Below are 14,934 nucleotides of genomic sequence, written 5' to 3'. Positions count from 1 at the left end.
ATCCTAAACATGAAAGCAGGAGGTTCCTCAGAAATGTTGATAATGGTCTACCAGACTGTATGGCGCCATATACATAATCAGATCCGTGAGAATATGATATACCACACGAAACGTTTGCTTCAGACAGGTGCCCTGTATATGTATGGGCTGCGTCCGTAGAGAGAGACAAACGAAGGCTGAAATCCGCCATCTTACGCCGATCCACTGGCCTAACGTTAATGCACAAGATGGTGACTTCCATGGTCTGGGAAAAGAGTAATTTGCCATTACTTTCTCGCCGAAGCGTATTTGGTCTTCTGGGATGCGACGGTCCTGCAGTCTGGCAGAAACTTCTCAAAAATGTCACACCCATTTCAATTCTGTTTTTTTGTTTTAACATTACCGTCCGCTGGGCGTGCCAAATTTGTGACGAACCATTTGGTGCAGAAAGGAACGACACAACCTTATCTGCTGATGTCACTTTGATCTTCAAGAACCAATACATTGCTCAAAGGCTCGCCTGCAAAATCAAACCGAACTCTGCATTTAAATTGTAAAGCGGTTTGCTTCCTGTGAAGTATTTCGCACCCACACCCTGAGCCCCATAAAATTAAGTGGGCTCCATGATGTACACAGACGCAGCGCCTGTACACGGATCACTTGTTACGAACACCTTTGCCGTAGGCGGAAACACAAGGTGATAAGGACTGGTTACAACAGCACCTTGTATCACTCCGCTGGCCCGGACATGTAGTCCCGTAGTCATCTATCAATACACTGGCCTACATCCATACACGCTTGAATCACTGAAATCGATGATAGAGTTTCCGCAAGTGACATAATACTAAAGTACGGTAGAACCGGTTGGTCTAGAGGTAATGCATTCGTGAGAGGCTAGGTTATTATCTCAGCTGGGACACTGGATATTCTGAAGAAGCTCTATCGTTTTCTTTTCAGTCTCCCCTGACGAATGTTGGGATAACAACTCGATTCAACTGCGACCGCTTCCTTCAAAATCCCTCATTAGTCACACTATCATCTAACATTGTACACTCTCGCTATTGAGACCGTCGTTAAAAAACGCACACAAGGAGTGCTGTGACGTGATCGAGTGACCATAGACGGGGTTTGGATTGGTAATCGTACTTACTGGACGCTTTAACACACAACTCGTACTACACTTTCCAAACATTCATCACACACAGACTGATGATCTCAGTAACGGTCTTCACTAGCCGTTGCTCTGTAACGGCTTCCAATTGTGGGCGTTCCCCCTCCTCTGATTTCCCGAACTGTCACCGGACCCAGCTACCACAACTCTGTCTGCCTGCAGACTCTCTCGACTGACTGGTAATGGCAGCTGGTCCTCGTTATATAGCCTCGGCAAGGACCGCACAGCAAACACCGCATTCAACAGATCTTCTGTTGTTTCTGTTGCGGTCAACGTGTGACGGCTACTAAGCCACTACCTAAGGTCGCGCCATAGCTCAAGCGGTTAGTCGCTGGCTTCCCACCGCGGCAGCCCGGGTTCGATTCCGGGTCTGGTAAAGAAGGATTTGTGGTGGACAAAGTGGCGCTCGGGCGTGTTTTCTCCGAGTACTTCAGTTTCCCTTGCCAATCTTCATTCCACCAAATTCTCCATCATAATCACCCGGGGCAGGCTACAATGGGCCAATCTTTGGCCGCCGTGCCGAGTGGATCCAGTTGAACTCCACCCCCCACTGAGAAAAAAACCACTACCTAGCAAATGGCTTATTTACAGAGCCGTTCCCTAGCAACGGATATCTCTGTTGGATTTGCAATTCTTACTCTGAGCAAATATGCCATGGTACTCCCACGACGCATCCAGAGGCATGAGACAGAAGAATATGGTCATGGGTCCTGCGGGACAGGAACAGAGGACTATGCTGGTGAAGCACAGAAGCAATTTACTGGGCCGACAACTAAATGAATAAAACAAAATATTATTCTGCATATCACCGCACGTGAATTAAGTGTGTGCATGTAAGTATGCATTTCACCTGATTTATTTAACGGCTCTTACAGAAGCTCAAACTATAACGAGTAGTGTGTTAGGATATTTGACAAATGATGGCTTGGAAGGGAAGCGAAAGCGGTCGTGACCAATTCGTCTGGAGGAACTGAAGAAAACCATACAGAAACCTCAGCGAGAGAGCCAGTGACCCAGCCGAGATTCGAACCGAGTAGCTCCCGAATAAAAGCCTGGGCAACCTGGGTTCGTTACAAGCGCGCGAGCGCCTGCATGCGGGCCTGTCCACGTGTGAAGATTTCTGGAAAATGTTGGCGATCTACACGGCGTCAAATCCTATGAAACAGTTATAGTCATCCATGTACCCAGCCACTCGCTGATCCTTTTTCGATGTATCTTCCATTCAACTACGGCTCCATTTGGCATGCAGTCGGTGAAGCCATGTGTCGCGAGAGAGGACGCCCGTCCGTCTACCTCCATGATCACGATCTGCCCTTAATGATATGGATCAGTTTACAGCACCACCGCTCCCTCCGCTGACAGGTGACAATCTCCTGAGCTTTAGAGAGATCAGTCATTACTTCGGGTTCAGTGAGCCTGAAATGTTGGCACGCATGAAAGCCGACACCGCACAGCCAGCTGCCAAACAGCTTCTGCCTGTGCTGTGCTCCATCTGACACAGGAACGAGAGTTCGTCATCGTGTTCGTGGCGTAACCGACGTCATCAAAACGTGTATTCAGGCATACGAGGACTAGTCAGTAAATAGGTCACAAATGGATATAAAACATAAAACATTTGACATTCGAACCTGAAAAAAAAATTATTTCTCTACATATCCTCCACCAACAGTGATACACTTGTCCCACTGCTTTACCAGTGCGTCGAAACCCGCAGCATAGAAGTCTTTTGACTGTTGTCTCAGCCACTTCCGCACCCGGTCGGACATCATCTGCGACTTTCGAACGTCCTTGAGATAATTTCTCAACCCAGCTGTGAACCGCTTTATGCGAAACACTTCCTACCGTAAACAGGAAACATTTCTTCATTAATATCCTTTGCATTGAGTCCTTTTGCCCACAAGACAAACGCACAACAGAACGCTGCTCTTCGGGACTACACCCCTCAAGCGCGGTGGTCATTTTTAAGACTGAAACCAGCCTCTGAACTTACGCATGCGCGTCTGATACCTCAACTGTCATGAAGCTGGACTGTGCTGCTACCTAGTGATAGAAATGAGTACCAAGAATCTTCCTTGGAGGTAAAGGGCGGCCGGCGCGTAAGGTGGACAACATTACTGCCATCTGTGGGCCGACCGTCTAGAGAAAATATGGGAACCTCGACGTCTCACAACCCTGTGGGGCTTCACGGCCTGTTACACGGATAGTTTTTACACATAATTTTGGTCTGTTAATGTTGTTTCCAGTTACTTGTAATTGTACCGCCTTTTGGAACTATTTATTAACGACCCTCATATTACGACTTTTTTCTCGAAGTCTGCTCGTGAGATATCCAGTCCTTACACCTCTCTAGTCCGAAATAACTGAGCATTCCACAACTATCATCCACCCCAACTTCTGAAATTTCAATGAGTAGTACTTTCCCCTGCAACTGTGCATCCAAATGTTAGTTTTATATTGTAATGCAAATTGCATACCCACTCTCAAATTCCAACAATCCATAGGGGAATGGCGTATACACAGCAACATGTTCACAGAGTCCAGGAAACAAATCATGTTACATGTAATTTGATAATTGGACGAAATGAAATTCAGCAGATAACTTCGGTTTTCCTGCCTTTATGATGCCGAATATCTGACTCTAATATCCAAGCCCAATACACACAGTTTTGATGTTTGCAGCGAGACACGAAGTCATTTCATTAAATCTTCAAAGTGATAGGTCCCAACTGGCGGAATGTAATTATGTACAGTGGTTACACTGTGCTCGCCAGAAATATCCCAATCACGTAGCCAATTGATCCACTGGCCTGCCGCACTGCGCATGCGTTTCAGCATATGGTTCAACTAATACAGGATGGACGCAACATAGACGAGATTTTGAATTACAGACAACATCGATGTCCTCCAATGAAGAGAATGCGAGGCGAATGATGGGTAGAAATGGTTGCCCTTGACCATTCTGTTCCTGTTGACACACACTGGGTGTTTGTGCAATAACGGCAACACTAAAATTAGCCCAGATGTCATGCAAATGTTTTCAGCTTGCATAGTACACATGTGAAGTAATAGTATGATTTTTTTGTTGAATGATAGTAAAGGTACTTCAAAAGAAAGTCATCTGAAAAAACATTTAGCTCTAATGTCTTCTTGGGCCTAAGTACGAGGGAGGGTCAGTAAATATGTCACAAATGGAAGTAAAACAGCTGTAATGGATGTAATGCGTTTTCTGTGTGTATCACTAGGTAGCAGCACAGTCCAGCTTCGTGACAGTGTACGTAGCATACACGCATGCGCATGTTCAGAGGATGGTTTCAGTGCCAAAATGGCGACAGTGCTTTTAAGAGTGTATCACCGAAGAGCAGCGTCCTGTTGTGCGTTTCTTGAGGGCAAAAGGGCCCAATGCAAAGGATATTCATAAATAAATGTTTCCTCTTTACGGTGGGAAGTGTTTATCGCGTATGGCAGTTCCGTCTTGGTAGCAAACGTTTCGCTGATGACGAAGAGGATGAAACGGAGGTGCGGAAGTGGCTGAGACAGCAGTCAGAAGACTTGTACACTGTGGGTTTCGACGCACTGGTAAAGCGATGGGACAAATGTATCAGTGTTGGTGCAGGATATGTCAGGAATTAATGTTTCTTCGAGATTCGAATATCACATGTTTTACGTTTCCATGTTCATTTGTGAAATCTACCGCCGATATTTTTTTTTTTCAGTTCTTTGCATGATGTACATGAAATGAAAGTATGCAGGATACTCGATGCACATCTTTCCGTTTAAAGTGGAGAACCGCTTGACGGGTTTTGGTGAAATTGTACACAAACACTGCACCACTAGCGTGTACTTTTCTTTTATTTCTACAATCGACAAAGAAGAACGTGGCAGGTGCAGCAAACGGGAGCCACACTAGCGCTAGTGCCGAAACGTTCTACTATTGTCTATTGTGTGATTTTCTAGTCTACTTACTAACTAACTAACTAACGAACTAACTCCACGGAGCTCACCCCTTCTTGAGAACGTGCCAGTAGGTGAGCTTCTCAAGAATTTCCCAAAATTCGTGGAATCCAAAGTTCATTACTATGATCACAAGAGCCCTCCACTGGCCCCTTTCCTCAGCCAGATGAATTCAGTCCATATCATCTCACCCGAGACCTATAAGTTCCGTTTTAATGTTATCCTCTAACATATGCTTAGGTCTCCCTAGTGGCTCTTTCCTTCTGGCTTTCCCACCAACATCCTATATGCATTGCTCTTCTTCCCCAGGGCATGCTCTGCCCACTCCATCCTCCTTGACATGATGATCCTAATTATGTTTGGCGAAGAGTAAGAGTTATGAAGCTCCTCATTATGCAGTATACTGCCATTCTGTCCCTCTTCAGTCCAAATATTTACTAGTCGAATGGAAGAATAATATTATGAAGTAGATTAATCAGCTACAAACAAACAACGTGTCTTCCTCTTATGTAAGAATAAAGAAACAATCATTTTAACCTAGGGTTATAGTCTGTGTGTCTCTATGAGACTGGTGGGAGCTCGACAGAACAGGGGCTGGCGTGTGGCAGAATATGTATGGCATCCAGATGCACTTACGGGGTATAGTCTGTAGCAGTGTCTTCACCAGCAATCCTCAGAAATCTGAAACGAGAACACAATCCATTTCAGAACGGTATATTTAGCATGTAGCAGGTTAGAACAGCGGTTAACACTCCGCATTGTTAAGTATTGCCACTGTTCTCAAAGAGTAGAATATATAGGTTAGGTCCCTGTCCATTAAAAGCCAAGGCCGAACTGTCGCTGTTTCTGATAAGGATTTTAGAGTGATTACTGTACAAGACGTTAGGCATATCCTAACTGGCTGGTGATATTAGCCATGGAGTTAATCATTCAGTGATTCTCATCAGTATGATGTAGATATTCGAGTTCACGGATTGGTAAAACAACAGTGGACTTTCAGAAAACATTTCCTACAGACTACAGTAATATAACAGCTGAAAGGAGGGAGTGGTTAATATTCTGTGTGAAATGTTTCCTAAGTTGATACGCAGGCAAGTAAACCTCCACAAAACCTGGACATATGGCGCATATATCGGACAATTCTCATCTACTGAAACGCGGACACCATGCGGAGTCAGAGAATTATCTTCCACAAAGCGAAGTGCGAGGCATTTCCATAAGCACTGGAATGTATGCAGTCCCGCTCTTGCTGCAAGCGCCGTGCAAAGTCGTGGAATTATTCCGCACCAAGCGCAATGCGAGGCTCTTCCTTACATACTGGAATGTATGCACTCCACTACTCGCCCGCTCTTGTTGGAAGCGCCGTGCAAAGTCGTGGAATTATTCCGCACCAATCGCAATGCGAGGCACTTCCTTACATACTGGAACGTATGCACTCCGCTCGCCCGCTCTTGTTGGAAGCGCCGAGCAGTCAAGGAATTACATTCCCAGTACGAGGTTCCTCTTAACGCAATGAACTGGATTCAGCCCACTTTCCTCACTCTTGTTTGAAGCATATCACGGCGATGGCAGCGCCAGTCGCTCTCATGTATTATATAGACTAATATTAGCAGAAATACAATGCAATTCCATTCTAATTCGCTGCTCAAGGGACAGGGCGGAGAAAATCGACTTTCCTGTCACGATATTATAGATACAGAGCCTTGAATATTTATCAATAATTTTGCAAAGCGAATATTCACTGATAGCCGTCCACTGCAAATTTTAATAAATGTTAATCTCAGTACTTTTCAAATGTTTCAAAGTGCAGATTAAAGGATCCATTACAGAAAAAAAAACACGTTTAAATATGAATTAGTCTGCTCTGCAGGACTGGCTGCGTTTTAATGGAATATTCATCAAACGAGTCTAATTGACAACTTTTTGCTGTATTACCTATATACGGTATTTTACATCATGAATTTGAGTAACACAAGTTTGTTAAAGAAAGTCCACTATAATCTAAATTGCATATTGAACCTTGAAAGGTTTAATGACTATACACAGAACGCCCCTAAACAGAGGCATATAGATAGAGAAATATTTCAGCAGAAATAATTTCGCGAGTATTTTCATAATAGCATGCAATTATTATCCACCGCTCGCTTCCGAAATTCATGTTCAGTCACAGACTGCAATAACGGTTATCCAATGGCAACATGTTCATGTAAAATATGGATAATATATTCTACATTTGTCAGAACCTTAAGAAAAATTGGAATACAAGGCTCAGTACATCAGCTGTCTATGCACCTATACACCTGTATATCCTGCGGTTCAATTAGTACAGAACTGTACATCACTCCGACTGAACTGATGTTATCCTAAAAATTAGTTAATAAATAATAAACGTGCCGGTCACGGTAGTCGAGCGGTCTAAGGCATGCACTGTCTTCGCTCGCTCGGAAGCCGGGATCGTGGGTTCGGATCCCACTCAGGGCATGGATGTTTGTGTGCGTTTTTCTGTCTTTGTCTACAGGCAGAGGCCTTGCGACGAGCTGATCACTCGCCCAAGGAGTCCTACCGAATGTGTAAGATCTAGAAAAGCCGAAGTGAACGGAGTTCATGGAGGTAGGCCTAGGCCCACTGGTTCTCTAGTTCCAAGGGAAAAATAATAAACCTGCTTTTAAAAGAACTGAGCTAGTCTACAGCTGTCCCATACATGTGTTTCTCACTCTCAGTATCAGAACACGTCATTAAGGAGACGCAAGGAAAACAGGAGGGACTACAACTGAACTGGACTATGCTGATGTCATTTCATTGAAGGATAACATACACACCACAAAGAGAAACACAGAACCTCGTTCAGATGGCGGCACTAACGAGGTTGGTCCAGAGGACATAGAAAAACATTAATTTCTCGTTATCGAAATAGAGGGGGAAATGATAATATGGAGACCTTGGAGGGTCTGGCAGGAAGTAGGAATTAACGAGCAGGTTCAATGTGTGGAATTTTTTTCCGCCACTGAGTTCAGTGAGAATCTGGTGTTTACAGTTCCTATCCAGAGAAGTACTGATTCAGATGCAAAAAAAAACCTTAACTATAACTGCCACTTAGGTGGGCGTGTCAGTTCCCAACCCTCTTAAACACACAACACAAACTTGGAGTGTTTTGAAACTAGTGCTGACGAGAACACTTGGGGTCTATGAAACGGAAGGAAACAACACATCATACATTCGCCGTTTCTTAAAACGCGTTTCGGTTCCTGAAGCCATCACCAGGTTTTGACTTTTTTACATTCACCTGCATTCACCTGCTAATGTTCTCACGTTGGCCAGAGTTTACGTACTGGAATACTGATTTTGTCAATCGTATATAATATAATTACATGTAAAAAGATGTGTTCACCTCTACGATTAAATATTAATGTACACCATGGAATGCATAGCCAACACAATGTGAGTACAGTTTTCTAACTACGAAACTTTAGTACCTAAACATGTCTAAAAATTCACAACTGTAGGGAACCAGATTTTGTCCGTTACACAGAGGGGTTTGGCGTACTTGTATGGCTGTAACGTGCTTCGCTTTCCAATAATCGTTACAGTTTTGTGGCTTACTTCACAACGCTGTAGCGTCGGACAGTAGTAAGACGGATGGACGGTGAAATGCAAAGGACTTGGAGGGACGTGGTCATGTTCAAATAAAGGCTATTTCCCGGAATTTTTGTTGAGGGACAGGGAATTCGTGGCAGCCAGTTTCCGGGCAAGAATTTGAACCAGGTACCTCCTGAATTTCCGGCGTTACCGCATGTCAACCCATTCATAAAATATGATAATCCGTTTCTGAAACGTAGGTTACTTTCACAGACTATAATGGTTACTTGATACACCCTGTTCCGTGATGAACCAGCTTAACTTCATCAGCGTGTTCTACATTTCTGTATGCCACTGGAAACTAAGAATGTCTAAGAACCTACAGGTCGGTTCGAAACCGTTACCGAGCTAAGTGGCACAATAAAAAACGTCTTTTCAATTCACCTTCATTATCATCATTTTGAACACTTAAAACAATTAAGTTCCAGGTCTATTATAGCATATTTTCGAAATACCCATCATTAGACTCATGCATGCTGCCAATCGTGCCAATCCATGTAGCCATTGCATGCGTCCCAGCTCGTTTCTGATACCAACGGCGGCTTCATCTATGGCCTCTACTAACTGATGCCTTGCTGTGCCGGGTTTATATAACAAAGACTAATGCAAAAAGCGACCCTTACGCGCCGGCCGCCCTTTACCTCCAGGAAGATTATTTGTACTCATTTCTGTTGGAGGCCGAGTCGACACCAGGGCTACAGTGCGGCTAGAAAAACAAACAAAACAAACTCCGTGGCTTGTAGTCCGCAAGCGAATTATTTATTGCGGCTAGGCAATATTAAAAATATGATCTTAAGTAATTATATTTTATTACTTGATAATTCTTTCATTTCCGAAGTCTCGATAACATATAACCTATAACGTTTAGCACCACAAAGTTTTCTAACTCTATCTGGATGTGTCTGCTGTTTGTCTCAATCATATCTCCCAGCGGAGCATATGGCCTTGTAGGTTCTAAAGGGTTCTGACGATGGTGGATGACACACAGAATTACTGGGTTTTGGGACTTTTTCCGTCATCCGGAATTCTAGGTAATAGAGGACATGACGTTTCGGAAACTGGATCTGTCTCCGTCTTCAGGTGAGAAAGGAAGACATCTACTCAGTTGAGCCCCTTAGAGAGAGCTAATCTCAATCACTAAGGGGCCCAATTGAAGACGGAAAAAGATTCAGTTTCCGAAACGTCGTGTCCTCTATTACCTAGAATTTCGGACGATGGAAAAAGTCCAAAAACCAAGTAATTCTATATGGCCTAGTCATAATGCAATTAGCCGTCACGAAACATAATTATACCGCGACACGTGGCTTACGAGCGAGCTGACTGCTTCTATTCCGTACAGCGGGACATTTCCAACGGAATTGCATCACACTGATTCAGTTTCACCTGCACGTATATTACGGACGGAGAAAGTAGGGCAAAGCTATTGCACTAATTCTGCAAGTCTGCTCTACAGTAAACACTTATGCAGCACACATTTCTTGCAAGTTTGTTACAGATCAGCTGGAAGTATGCATCGGAAGGCTGGGTAAGTACTGTGTGCCTAAAATTCGACTTCGAAAAGGTGATGACGTTAGCAGGTAAGAAAGTCAGAAATTAATGCACCTTAATTTCTGGCCTCTGATATCTTGCCCACACCTGCAAAGAGAGGCCACTGTCAGCAGTCACATGACGTGACACAGTGTTGCCACAACGGCTACTGAAAGTCAAGAGGGACCAGTTCCTGAATTTCTTGAAGAATGTTTGTGGTAACTATAGATGGCAGAATCATTAGAAATAACATAACTTCGAGAATGTGACTTCAACAGTATGAGCTATCCCTGTAACAGGCCGTGGAGGCCCATAGGGTTGTGAGACGTCGAGGCTCCCACAGTTTCTACATAATCGGCTCACAGATGGCGGTGAGGTGCCAGCTTCACGCGCCGGCCGTGCCTTTACCCCCACGATTATTCCTGGTACTGATTTCTGTTTAAGGCTGAGTCGACCCGAGGGCCATAGTGCGGTTGGAAGGATTAGGACAGCTGAAAAATCCAATGACCTCATTGGGAAAAGAACCCGCGACCTCCTGGACTGCAACACTGCCTCAACAGATTACGCTGTACGTGCCCCCGTACTTGTTGGTGAGCAGCAGACAAAATCACGGTCTTGCAGCCACTTTTTCTTATTGAACGAGGCTGTCAGTATTGAAATCACCGTTTGGGACGGGTGGTTAATGAATATGGAGCAGTCGGTGGAATGAGGGTTGGAAGGGCAAACTAAGTACCCAGAGAAAACCTGCTCCAGTACCATTCTGTCCACCACATATCCCACATGATCAAACTCGGATCACAGAGGTGAGAAGCCAGCAACTAACGGTCAGAGCTATGGCACGACGTCATACAAAAGTAATTCAGATCCACAGCGCTTTAGCTACCGAGATGCAAAGCTGATGGGTGTTTCGCATGTGTTTGTGAACTGCGACTGTAGAACTGTGTGTACTTCTGTGGCAGGCTGAAATATTACGGATTGTGTACTTATGAGAATTTCGAGGTTTCCTTTATAATGTGCTGAAGTACTCGGAAAACAAAAAAGTGGTTTATGTAGCTTTAGAGTGCAAATTCTGAGCAAAAGCAATGAGACTAAATGCAGACATGTACGATATAAACAGAGTTCACATTGAACTTTGCCAAACTTGAGACATCCTAAACATTTTCTTATCCTTTTCACGTCCTTTCCAATTCGTTATTCGCCATCATCCGAGCATTCCACGTTATATTGTGTATTACATTACATTTTGGTGGAGTTGTGGCATGCTACCGCCATATTTAGGGTTCACGGTTGTAAGGTCAGGAACATAGCCGAGCCAATTCCTGAACCTAGACACTTCATCTCTGAAGATAGAGGAAGCAAGTTTCTTCGAAATTTCTGTGTCCACCAACAAGATTACACTATATCACAACATACAAGACTGAAACCTTAATAATCACTAGGCAACGGTCACGAATAGGCAGGCATACAATAGCCGTTGCTAGGTAAAGGTTCTGTAAGCGGCCGTTGTCAGGTAATGGTCTCGATATGCACGTTACAATGGAAGAGCTACTGGAGGCGGTGTTATCTTTGCGGTCCGTCAGGGCTATTTAACGAGGGCCAACTGCCATTAGAAGAGATCTTGAGACAGTGAGAAGAATAGGAGGTTTGTGAGAGCCTGCCGCCAGCCCGGGAGTTAGTGGAGTGGACTGAGCTGGTTGGTGAGTGAGTTAGAGGACAGATGCGGATCAATACTTGCGAGTTGTTGCTGTTAGAAGCTGGTAGCTGAGGCACGGGGACAGTTCTGGAACCCAGAGGACGGGGAACATCCGCTGTTGGAAGCCGTTCCCAGACAACGCCAGACAACGACTGGTGAAGACTGACAAGGCTTTAAGCATGTGCTGTATTGAATACGTAGCAGAGCGTGAATTAGCAACAGTGCTATAGTTACTTGCAGATGCGAGGTACTGTGTGTAAGTGGCCAATAAATCCCACTACGAATTCAAACCCCGTCTATAGTCACGCTCCATGCACACGACATTACTAAAAGTGTCGTTAAATGAACCACAATTAAATACACAACATATTGTTTTCTAAAATGTGAAGGCATTTTGAGGCTGTGCTAATAATTTGCAGCTGCAGCCCAGTTGGTATAGAGACTGGCTAGGGAAGGGATGGCCGAGCAGTCGAAGTTCGAGTCCCGGTAGGGGGAAGATTTTTCTCCTGTCCACAGCGTCCAGACCGGTTCTGGAACCCACCGATCGTCCTATCCAATGGGTACCAGGGGCTCTTTCACCGGGGGTAACGCAACCAGGGCGTGAAGTTGACCATTCATCTACAACTAGTGCACAGGTTAAGAATACGTGGATCTACATATCCACTCCCCCATATTCATGGGGTAGTGTTTAATTAAACACAGGAAAAACTTTACTTTCTTGCCTATTATGGGTTACACGAGATGCAAGTTATCTACCTACAACCACAACATGCAGACCTCCTGATGCCCTGCGCGAACTGCTTCCGCAACAGTTACTATAAGGCGCCCAGTAAGCAGGGCATTTGCTGGTATACCGTTTCCATGGAAACGATGTGATGTACAAAACTGATTTATCACAGAGCATCCTTTTTTTTTTTTTTTTTTTTCAGTAGTTTTGGCTTTGAAAAAAAAAAGACTTGGAGAAAATCGAGACAAACAAAACGCATCATTATTAATAAACAAGGCGAAACTTGTTTGTGTTAACCTGAAATCAAAGGAAATATTGAACGCACTGGAACACAGTGCACGTGAACTGAATTCGCTAACATGAAATTTAATGTGGCATAATGTTATTTCAACATCCTGTTGCATTAATAGCAATTACTTCATCAACGTATATATCCGTCACCATTGCAGCACACGGCCTCTGCTCGCAACGTGTTTCGGCCGTTGTATCCCGACGGAAATACACGTATATTCATGAAATAATTAATGTGGCCCATTTGACTTGCGAACCATACTTTCTTTGGGTGGTCCGTTTCTAACACTTGCTCTACAAAGAGTTTCGTAAACACGTCTGTTCTAAGCCACGGCGCAAATCAATATATCACAAAATTGAAACAACTCCCTCGTTCCCTTAACGACGTGTTTATTCAAGGATTCTGCAAAACTGAAATTCATCGTTAGAGTCGGTACTGCACTTCTGTCAATCTAAAAAAAAAATAGAGGCAACTAATCAAAGCGAGCAACTTATCTAGAAATTTTAACTATGTGTACCTAAACTGTTTCAACGTAAAGAAGAAGGGCGAAGGAAGGAGGAGAGAATTACCTTACGGCGGTCAAATAAAAGAACCGGAAATGAGTACTGTAGGAGGAGTCGAGAGTGTACGACTCCCATAGTCGTGAGACAGTTAAATGCGGTCGTGATCCCCGCGCGATGCAGAGCCAAGTATGACTGTGCTGGCAAGGACCGGCAGCAACTTATCAGACAGACTGTAGAAAGAAGCAAGAGATGTGAGGGTACGAACCACCCTTCCCCCAGTAACAACTGAATATGAGGCTACGTGGGCCCCTCCTCCAGGAAACCGAACGTTGCAGCCTATCTACAATGCAGGCTTTCTGAATGCTATATACAATTACGCTTTCTACTACACAGTTCAGTCGGTATAGCGACCGGCTGGAAGGCCGACGTTTGATTCTCTTCTCCACAGCATCCAGACCGACACTGGGGCCCATCAACCCTCCTTGAGGATAAAGCAGCTGACCACTCACTTTCATCTAGTGCTGAGGTAAAGAACTGTGGAGCTTTACCTCCACACTTCCATACGTCTCAGTTGCGTGGTGCTTATATAGTTGAGCGGAGGGTCCGCTTTACTCTTTTTTTTTCTCCTTGGCACTACAGCCCCAGTGGGCCTAGGCCTACCTCCATGAACTTCTCCGTTCACTTCGGTCTTTCTAGATCTTAGACATACGGTAGGACTCCTTGGGCGGGTGATCAGCTCGTCGCAAAGCCTCTACCTGTAGACAAACACAGAAAAACGCACGCAAACATCCATGCCCTGAGTAGGATTCGAACCCACGATCCCGGCTTCCGAGCGAGCGAAGACAATGCACGCCTTAGACCGCTCGGCTACCGTCACCGGGCCCGCTTTACTCTTACTGCTCAGTATTTATATTGCAGCCAGAAGACAACGTGAGGGACCGAACTGGCTCAGTGGCAGACAGTAGCAACATCAAAGAGCAACCACCCGCCAACCCGGCCCCCTTAAATTAATCCAGTTTACTTGTGTCATCGAGTTTTGTGCGGATTATGAAGCGGACATCAAAGAAATGTAGTAACCGTATAAAGGCTCCCAGCTTGCTTGTAAAAACGTTATTTGTTATCATTAATTGAGGAGCGCGTCGGTATTTCCACTGATTCTTTTTTTTCTTTTGCCGAGAGATGGCATTAGTCTCGCAATTAAAACAGTACTAACAGAGAGACGGAGTGGTGAATGGGGTGAGAAACAGGGAAGATGAAGATAAAAATAAAATGGGATTAAGTGTGGACTCAGAACTTGGTACTGAAACGATACATGTTTCTTTTTTTAAAGAAAATATATCCATTCGACTAAATTAGAATTTACCGAACATTTGGTCGACATCACACGCTCCATTATGCAAATGAATCTCTCTCGCTCTGTTTCTCTCTCTTTCATTGTTATGGCAGGCATGGAGG

The 14,934-nt window shown here is 44.4% G+C and overlaps 1 protein-coding gene across 1 annotated transcript in view; it reads right to left on the bottom strand.

Annotated features, from left to right (window-relative positions):
• Positions 1-14,934, bottom strand: part of LOC111874893 (alpha-mannosidase 2) — a 393,048-nt gene that overhangs the window by 334,214 nt on the left and 43,900 nt on the right. The window contains exon 2 of the mRNA XM_023870753.2: positions 5,738-5,782. The gene's annotated coding sequence lies outside the window, so the exon portion shown is untranslated. The remainder of the gene's footprint in view (positions 1-5,737; positions 5,783-14,934) is intronic.

Source organism: Cryptotermes secundus, unplaced genomic scaffold (genome assembly GCF_002891405.2).
Source record: "Cryptotermes secundus unplaced genomic scaffold, Csec_1.0 scaffold516, whole genome shotgun sequence".
Classification (NCBI taxonomy): Eukaryota; Metazoa; Arthropoda; class Insecta; order Blattodea; family Kalotermitidae; genus Cryptotermes; species Cryptotermes secundus.
This window is presented reverse-complemented; position numbering and strand designations above follow the sequence as displayed.